Genomic DNA, 8388 nt, shown 5'->3' with positions numbered 1-8388 from the left:
CCGGTACTCCACATACCACCAAGCAGCTTATGAATTGTGCACAAAAATTATTACACATATATGAGGCCGAACTCCTATTAGCTCAAGCGTAACAACTTTTGCATCTTCTTTGTTCATATCCAAACATCTAATGAGACTGTTGTTCACATCAACTATGAATAGCCTCCTTGACAAACAACATTAAAATGTATAAAGAATTGTAGTCTGTAAGTCAGCGTTATCTTGTGCAGTTTTGAGATCATCATAACGGCATGATGGAGGGTTTGTTGTAGCTAATACAGAAGTCCAAGAATTTAGAATTGTTGTTATTCCTGCATTGGATATGGATATTGTTTGTTGTTCTATGGCTTCATGTATGGCAACCCTAATTATAAAATTTGAAAATAAGTTAGAGCTTCTAGGGTAATTTGGTAAAAAAAAAAAAAAAAAAAAAAAAAAAAAAAAAAAACAAAGAACAACATTGGTTAATTTTTAATCCAACCTTTCTTCTGGTCTCATCTTTTTCGAATTCATCAATGCATACAACACCACCATCAGCTAAGACCATAGCCCCTCCTTCCAGATAAAACTCACGCTAAATGATTTTTATAATTTTAAATTAGAAATTAGAACTGGAGAAATATGGAAGGGTGTTGTAGAATATTTGTATAAAAAAAAGTAAAACGATAAGAAAGAACAGTGTTGTTATCATGAATGACAGTACCAGTAAGCCCAGCTGCAGATGAGCCTTTCCCGGAAGTGTATATAGTTATAGGAGCAGTCTTCTCAACAAACTTGAGAAACTACAGAAGAGAGTAATTTCATGGGTTAAAAACAACAAATAGTAAAGTACCTTCATTGATTTACTTATATTATTAAAATTACAACTCTATAATAAAAAGAAATGAAAAGAATTTAAGGATACCTGTGATTTTGCAGTGGATAGGTCTCCCAAGAGCAAAACATTAATATCACCCCTCAATCTTACATCATCAGGTAAAGTCTGTAGAAATAGAGGAAATGAGCTCCTAAATGATTAAGTAAAGACAACAATATTCAAGGGTAAAGTTGCCATTATACCTTCCTTGATCCTCCAAACAGGAGACAAGCCACAACTTTTTTTACATCTTCATGGCCATATGTTTTCATATACATTGCCTTCTGCTGCAAATCTGTTGAATTCTTCAACCTGAAAACACATTGAAGGTAACCCACCAAGTAATAAACAAAACCAAAGCAATACAATCTCTATTTCCACTAATTTTCATCAAATGATAGTAACTTTACCTCTTCTTGTGTGAAATTGGTAGGACCAAGAGTAGCTTCATTTGTTTCTTCTATTTCAACAACTCTTATATACGGTTGTCTAATAGCAACTTCTCCTTTGTGACTAGATCAAAAGAGAAAAAAGATTGTAGATTTAGCTATATTCAAAATGTATGAAAGTTAAATGTTATTGGTGAATAGATAGAGTGAAAGTATTACGATGTGGATGTCTTTAAAGCTTGAAATATGCTGTAAATTCCCATTATAGTCAATTGTGTACCAGGTACAATTGTTTGTACAAATTGTTTGTCTACAGATAAAAGCATGCTCCTTGGTAGCTCACCAGTTGGGACATCCTAAGATTTAAAAATAGGCTCAAAAGTTAGAAACTTCAGTAGTGAATCATTGTAAGAAATCATTAAATGTCAAGCCTTTTTAAATCAGGGTTTTCTTGAAGTTTCAAGGTTTGTTTATTAACATACTTGCTTCTATCTGGGACTGCAATCCATGGGTCAACAAGGCATGGTGTTTCACCCATCTATAAAAATTAAGAGCAAACACATTTAATATAAAAGGAGTTTCAAGGTTTGTTGAGCTTCTGACATTGAAGCCATTGTTTCAAGGACAAGAAGTTAAAGCCACACCAAACCCTTTTCAGGTAACAAATATAGCCATATTGATTAATATTTCATTAAATTTTATCTTTTATTTCTATCCTAATTAATATATGTTCTTGACTTCTTTATTTTTCAACTTGATCAACTTGAAAAAAATTTCAAGGTTTTAGGTAAGGCCCACTAAAGCCTTTCAAAGTTTTGAATCCATATTTGGATAAATATGTTGACATTTCTTTCTGTTACAACATATTCTACTTGTTATTTTTTCTTATATTCTACTTTCATTTTTTTCTTGTTAGAACATTCTACTTTGAAAAATTACTCTGTATTTGTTGAAATGGATCTTTAGTTTAATTTCAATGACAATATTAGGTCATCCAACTGTAGAAAAGTGGGTAACACTTGCCCACCTTCCACATTGGCAAACAGATCAGCAACACATCCAAGGGCACAAATAGTAGGTTTAATTTTATAATTTCTTATTATTATTATCATTATTATTATTATTATTATTATTATTATTATTATTATTATTATTATTATTATTTGTAATCATCATCTTAATTCTTACACCTAGCATCTTAATTCTCCTTATAGTGACAACCGTATATAAACCATGCTTCGTGAACCCCATATGTACATAATACTCGAAATTCAGAAACCCTAGATGTATAAACCATGCTTCGTGAACCCCATATGTGACAACCCGATATTTCGAATCAATGTAATGATTTAAGCTCAAATATTGTAACCTATTATGAGATTAGTAATATAAGAGTCGAAAATGAAATGTTCAAAACTCTCTTTATTAATATAGTAAGTGGTAGATATCATAACAAGGTTTTCAAAAATATAAAAAATACGAAAATCCGAGTTATAACAAAGAAGTTATGACCAATCACATATCTGCAACAAAACCGGTAAGACATTGTTAAGCGCAAAACACGAAATCTCAATAAAATACTTGTAACACCGTAAATTTCAAAACATATTTTTCAAATTTTATAAAAAGATAATTCACTTAATATTCATAAAACACCCATGTTTGAAATTCAATCCAAGTAATACAAAAATCCCAAGATCTCATAATCATAAAATCCCATGCGTGTGTACTGATCAAGCCGGCGCCTTCCCACGGTCGTCATTAGTACCTGAAACAAATAACACCAAACACTGTAAGCACAAAGCTTAGTAAGTTCCCCAAAAAACCACATATAACACATATTAGCCACTCGAGGCTATAACTCTGTGGGTCCGTGCACCCAAACTCTATGAACCCTCAGGTTCTAACTCTGTAGACATGCACAGCATAAATCACAAAGAATAATGCAGCGCAACACATAACACATATATAACATACAAGCACTGTATAACATACCTCTAGTTACCTAGTCAAGGTAAAGTATAGTGAGAAGACTCACCTCGTGTATCTCGATAGCTCGCAAATCCCTGAACCCACTCGTGCTCGATCCCCCGAGCTATAATCCTCCTATGATACAATACATCTCTAATTAACATTTTCACAACTAAGGTTAACTCACCCCACTAAGTCAACACAGGTAAACTCTAGTCAACGGCCAACGGTCAACTTTGACTAGAATCGGCGAGTACATTAGAGCGACTCGGCGAGTCTACACGTGTTCGCTAACTCCCTCGGATTCTCTATTGGCACGTCGAGTACTCCCCTGACTCGACGAGTTCCACCTGGCATGAATCGCGGGGCCACCGCGACTCAACTCGCCGAGTCTCAAAACAACTCGGCGAGTTCTAGCTTGACTTAGTCCACTTGTCAACCCTCTCTGACTCTCCTTGACTCACTGAGTTAGCCCCTTAACTCGGCAAGACCACTCGCTGAGTGGTTATGGACAATCTTCATGCTACTCGCCGAGTCTGTTCTTCGGACTCGGCGAGTCTATGCCATGCATGAACTCAAACTCACTCCTGAGGTCAGATCCGTTCCAATAACTCATAGATCCAGTCCTTCCAAGCACATTCATCACGTTAAGTAACAATCTTGGTGCTCATGCAAAGGTCCAAGGGCCTTATTTGATGATATGGTCTCTAGAATGTTATTCTAAGCTCATGGCCTCCATTAACACTCATAAAGCTTGAGGGAAAAGGGTCTCTGGACCTCTTTGGGTCCAGATCTAAAGCACCAACACAAGAAGAGGCCAATTACTCCATGGATCTCACCATAAAGAAACCCTAACTCTATGATTCACATCAAGGACTGAGAAAGGAACGAATGGATACCTCAAATGAAGTCTCTGAGCTCAGAAATCACTGGATTAGCACCTTCTTTGGTCTCCTCTTGCCTTGATCCTCTTCTATGTGCAAAAACACCCACAAATAGTCAAGGATCTTCCTCTTCTCTCTCACAAAGCACTCACAGGCTCTTTAGGGTTCTCTCCGGGGTTGGTGGCCGCAAATGACGGCCATAAGCCCCCTTAAATAGGTCTCATACCCCGGAAATTAGGGTTTCATTAAACAGCATGGACTCGCCGAGTCCACTCCTTGGACTCGCTGAGTCCAGACGCGAACCCGCGTCCAAAATCGCGATCCTACTCGGCGAGTTTGAGCTCCAACTCACCGAGTCCCCTCACAATTCACCAAAAATACAATAATAATAAATACTTGGGAATCCAGGCTGTACAATTCTCCACCAATAGAACTAGACTTCGCCCTCGAAGTCTCGCTCTGCAAATAACTCCGGATGCTGCTCGCGCATCTCACGCTCCGACTCCCAAGTCATCTCGGACGCCTTCCGATGCTGCCACTGAACCAAAACCAAGGGTACCTCCTTGTTCCTCAGAACTTTGATTTTGCGATCTCTGATTGCCACGGGTCTCTCAGCATAATTCAAGCTCACATCCACCTGAATATCCTCTAATGGAACCACTGCCGACTCATCGGCTATACACTTCCGCAATTGCGACACATGGAAAGTGTCGTGAATCTGCCCCAACTCTGCCGGCAAATCTAAACGATAGGCTACCCTTCCTACCCTCGCAACAACCCGAAATGGGCCAATATATCGGGGCCCCAACTTGCCCCTCTTCCTGAATCGAATCACGCCTTTCCAAGGAGAGACCTTCAGTAGCACAAAGTCGCCAACCTGAAACTCAAGCTCGGACCGGCGTCTGTCCGCATAACTCTTCTGACAACTCTGTGCGGCCAACAACCTCTACCTGACCTGTTGGATCTGCTCTGTCGTCTGAAGCACTATCTCAGTACTGCCCATAACACGCTGTCCAACCTCTCCCCAGCAAATGGGGGTCCGACACCTCCTCCCATACAACAGCTCAAAGGGCGGCATACCAATGCTTGAATAATGGTTGTTGTTGTAAGAAAACTCTGCCAAGGGCAAGTACGTATCCCAACTCCCCCCGAAATCCAACACACATGCCCGGAGCATGTCCTCGAGCGTCTGAATCGTTCGCTCACTCTGTCCGTCTGTCTGTGGGTGATGTGCGGTACTAAAATGCATCCTAGTACCCAGCTCCTCATGGAACTTCTTCCAGAATCTGGAAGTGAAACGTACATCCCGATCTGAGACAATCGAGATCGGCAACCCATGCCGAGATATCACTTCCTTCAAGTACATCTCTGCTAACTTCTCCACGGAGGAGCTCTCACTAATAGCAAGGAAGTGAGCGCTCTTCGTCAACCTGTCCACAATCACCCAAATTGCATCAACTCCCCTAGCAGTCCTTGGAATTTTGGTGATAAAATCCATGGCAATCTGTTCCCACTTCCATTCAGGAACCTCCAACGGCTGCAACTTACCATGCGGTCTCTGGTGTTCGGCCTTAACCCTACGGCAGGTCAAGCACCTCTCAACAAACCACGCAACATCCCTCTTCATACAGGGCCACCAATACTCCCTCCTCAAATCCAAATACATCTTAGTGGCCCCAGGATGGATCAAGAATTTCGACCGATGAGCCTCTTCCATCAAAATGGTACGCGTTCCTCCCACAAATGGTACCCAAATACGCCCCTGAAATGTCATAAGCCCTCGACCATCGGTAACGAACTCCGATACCAACCCAACAACTCGCTCTCTCTTCTGGTTCTCCGACCTCACTGCCTCAGCCTGTGCTCCCCGAAGGGTGTCCAACACCGGAGCCATCACGGTCAATCGCAAACATACATCTCACAACAGGGTGCTATCCGCCCTGCGACTCAGGGTGTCGGCTACCACATTAGCCTTGCCCGGATGGTACAGGATCTCGCAATCATAATCCTTAACCACATCCAACCACCTTCTCTGCCGCATATTTAGGTTGGGCTGATCCATCCAATACTTCAAACTCTTATGGTTCGTGTATATCGTACACCAAACCCCATACAGGTAGTGATGCCAAATCTTGAGAGCGAACACCACTACCCCCAACTCTAGATCATGGGTGGGATATCTCGTCTCATGAGGCTTCAACTGCGTCGATGCATATGCTATCACATGCCCTCTCTGCATCAGTACCGCTCCCAACCCCAAGATCGATGCATCACAGTATACAAAAAAGTCCTCCATTCCCTCCGGTAGGGCTAACACCGGGGCCTCGCATAACCTTTGGCGAAGCGTCTCAAAGGAGGCCTGCTGCTCGGGACCCCATGAAAAAGTGACACCCTTCCGGGTCAACCTAGTGAGTGGCACTGCGATCTTAGAGAAATCCCTGATAAATCTCCGATAATAACCGGCCAACCCTAGAAAACTCCTGATCTCGGAGGGTGACCTCGGCACCTCCCAACTCATCACCGCCTTAACTTTGGCCGGGTCGACCAATATCCCTTCCTGGTTAATAAGATCTCCTAGGAACTGGACCTCTCGCAACCAGAAATTACACTTGGAGAATTTGGCATAAAGCCTCTCCGATCTCAGAACTTCGAGGATCTCCCTCAAATGCTCCTCATGCTGCTCTCTAGATCTCGAATATACCAAAATGTCATCAATGAATACAAACACCGACCGATCCAACATCAGCCTGCACACCCGGTTCATGAGATCCATGAACACTATCGGGGCATTGGTGAGTCCGAAATACATCACCACAAACTCATAATGCCCATAACGCGTCCTAAACACTGTCTTTTGGATGTCCTCATCTCGCACCCTCACCTGATGGTAACCAGACCTCAAATCGATCTTGGAGAACCAAGATGCTCCCTGCAACTAGTCGAATAAATCGTCGATCCTCGGCAACGGGTAACGGTTCTTGACCGTCAGCTTGTTCAACTCCCGGTAATCAATGCACATACGGTGTGAACCATCCTTCTTCTTGACAAACAGAATAGGCGCTCCCCACGGCGAGCTGCTCGTCCGAATAAACCCCTTCCCCAGCAGCTCCTGAAGCTGTAAGGATAGCTCTTGCATCTCTAGAGGTGCAAGACGCTAAGGCACCTTGGCGATAGGCGCGGCCCCCGGGACCAAATCGATACGAAACTCTACTTGCCTCACGGAGGCACACCCGACAACTCCTTTGGAAATACATCCGAGAACTCACGCACTATAGGAACCTCCTCCACCGACCTCGGCCTCTTGGAATCAACCCGCATATCCGACACGTACGCCACAAAACCCTTACAGCCCTGCTGTAGACACTGCCTCACCCTATCGGCCGAACAAAATGTTGATCCAAAACGGGTACCCTCGCCATACACTGTATGAACTCCCCCACTAGGGTCTCGTATGGTCACCAGCTGTCGCTCGCAGTCGATAACCGCACCGAACCTGCTCAACCAGTCCATGCCCACAATGACACAGACATTCCCCATGGCAATAGGAACCAAATCAATCAGGAACTCAACACCGAAAATCTCGAGTACGCACCCACGGATCACCTCTGTGGCATATATCACCCTCTCGTCAGCTATGGAAACTCTCAGAGGCCGACTCAGTGCCTCGCGACTAACACTGATGTGCTGACTAAAAGCCAAAGATACAAAAGACCGACTCGCACCCGAGTCAAATAACACCAAGGCAGGTACAGAATTCAATGGAAAAGTACCTACGTATAACATAATATAAGCATAATATCTCAACATTAAAATAAATACACAAAAGAATACATACCAGCCACGACATCAGGCGTTGAGCGGACCTCTTCCGCGGTCAACTGAAAAGCTCTCCCTCGTGCCCTTGGCGCCTCGACCTTCATTGTCCGAATCTCGGTAGCTCTGATGGCGGCAGGGGCAGATCCCTGAGGTGCTCCCTGAGCGGATCCTCACAACTGCGGACACTCCGCCTTCCGGTGTCCGGTCTGGTTGCAGTGGAAACACACTGCAAACACCTTGGGGCAGTCCTTGGCCATATGCCCCTCCTTTCCACACTTGTAGCAAGATCTAGCTCTACAAACTCCATCATGACCCTTGCCGCACCTTCCACAAGTGCGGCCCTTCTGGCTCCCAGATTTGGGATCAGCGGGCTTGGCCCGCTTGGCTGCCGGCTAGGACTGTGCCGGTCGCCAATCCCTCCCCTGAGACTCAGCCTCCTCTCTAGCTTGAGTCTCCAGCTCGATCTCCCTCT

At 43.5% G+C, this 8388-nt stretch overlaps 1 pseudogene; it reads right to left on the bottom strand.

Moving 5' to 3' along the window:
* Window positions 1-388: 388 nt before the first annotated feature.
* On the bottom strand, window positions 389-1783 carry LOC145010643 (DNA replication licensing factor MCM5-like; annotated as a pseudogene).
* Between the last annotated feature and the right edge of the window lie 6605 nt (window positions 1784-8388).

The sequence above is a fragment of the Lactuca saligna genome, chromosome 8 (genome assembly GCF_052625555.1).
Source record: "Lactuca saligna cultivar CGN05327 chromosome 8, ASM5262555v1, whole genome shotgun sequence".
NCBI classification, from domain to species: Eukaryota; Viridiplantae; Streptophyta; class Magnoliopsida; order Asterales; family Asteraceae; genus Lactuca; species Lactuca saligna.
Note: the sequence above shows the minus strand (reverse complement) of the source record. Positions and strands in the feature narration are given on the sequence as shown.